Source organism: Tupaia chinensis, unplaced genomic scaffold (genome assembly GCF_000334495.1).
Source record: "Tupaia chinensis unplaced genomic scaffold, TupChi_1.0 Scaffold000225_1, whole genome shotgun sequence".
Classification (NCBI taxonomy): Eukaryota; Metazoa; Chordata; class Mammalia; order Scandentia; family Tupaiidae; genus Tupaia; species Tupaia belangeri.
In genome coordinates this window covers 609,311-611,217 of record NW_006159700.1, presented here as the reverse complement: position 1 = coordinate 611,217, position 1,907 = coordinate 609,311, and positions in this window count along the sequence as shown.

Below are 1,907 nucleotides of genomic sequence, written 5' to 3'. Positions count from 1 at the left end.
GAAAAGTTGGAAGTACAAAATGATGTGGTGTGTGTGTGTGTGTGTGTGTGTGTGTGTGTGTACGTCTTCAAACATCCCTCTGGGTAAAGATAGTACCAGATTATTGCTGTCCAGACTTTTAATGTTTATTTCCTATCTACCTTTTGGACAATGAAGGCTTAGATTTGTTTTGAGTGTTTCCAAATTCCACAGAGCATAGGTCAGGGAGAGGAAAAGGGGAAAAAACCCTCACTGTATGTTTGGAATTCCTGGTGCCCTTAGTTGAGAATAGGGGAGGGTAACAAAACAGGGCAGAAATGTACCTTTCTTATCGGGTGAAGAATTTCCATAGAATAAGAATCAATAATTGCAAATAAAATTTCTACCTCAAGGAAGCCAACTTCTTTCTACACCCCCAGATCTCTCAATCAGAAACTTCATTCCTCCATTAAAAAAGAATTTTGCTTTGTGATTTATAAAGTCTATTTCTTTTCCTTCAAGTTGAATGTTAACGTTCTGCCTTGTGCCCCTAACTTAATGGATATTCTCAAAACTGGCAGCTTTTCTTTCAAGCGGGAATAAGGAATAATTCTGAATTAAGAGCACTAAAATAGGTTAGGGATACATTATGTCAGAAGCTGTAGATTGTTAACAAGCAAAGGAAGCTCAAGTCATAGGGTCTAATACAATTAAAGGCTACTGGTATGATTGCAGCTACTTCATCCCAATGACTTCACCTGTTGATGCCAGAGGTGACTCTGTCCAGTCTGTCTAACATTTGACAGAACCCTAGGTGTTTTTCATGTCTGAGTGAACTGCAATTAGTAAATATGGCAGATTCTGTGGGTGCCTCGCTTGGCTCTTTTTTACCAGGTCCACGCAATCTTATCCAGCTGCTGTGCGTGTTGGCCACTAATGACTCACAGCTGTCCCCTTTTCCAGAGAATTGCTGATGGCAGCTGCAACTCCCAGAAGACTATTATCCTCATTCTAACTAAAAGCAGCTAATGATTGATGGATCTAGGGCTAGAAATGGCCCCCTTGCAGCAAAGGACAGTCATAAGTGATTTATGGTGTGATCCCATGGACCAGGTCAAGATTAGCCTTTAAATGGGACCACATCCTGCTCTGTTCTTTCCTTTTCCCTCTTTTCCTTCATACTCTCTCCTACTGGCTTTCCTTGAAGAGCATACCTTCAGTAACCTCATGCACCAGAATCACCATCTCAGGCTCTGATTCTAGGATATCGGACTTAAGACAGTGAGTTTGCCCATGTATTTGAACTTAATCTTGTCCTGATGAATTCAATAACACAGTATCAGTGGTAACCAGAATTCCACTGGAAAACAATACTATTCTCTCCAAATTGTTGAGTTTGTTCCATCGATATTTAATAAACCTTTGCAATACAGAAAAAGTTCCTTCAGTTCAGGAATGTTCTCTGTGCAGCCTTTATCCATCAACTTACATGGAAATACATGGTTGGCATAGTATCAAAATCACAAAGGTTGGAAATTTTGAGCTCTGTGATTTTACTCCCCTCCTTCCAATTTTGTTGGTTTGTGTAGCATCTGACTCTATTTATAGCACTCCTTTTAAAGCCTTTGCTTTTCAAGTTAGAATGATGTCCTGCCACAATAGGAATAATTATTATGGCCTTAGTATATGGTAGTCATCTGGGTGACACAATAAAAGATTTTCACTTGGAATCAAAAGTCCATCCAAGTCTGAAATGATATGAATTTTCTGGGCCCTCTGTAATTAGAAATGTGATTGTATAAATGTCTGAAAGTCTGTTCTGGTTTAAAGAAATTGGCCTACAGCCTGTTCTAATCCGGACACAAAATTCACAGAATTTGAAGGCCTTCTTATATTGCAACCAGCTAGGGGTTATAGGGTAGGCTGATTGAGCAGCTGGAAAAATGGGG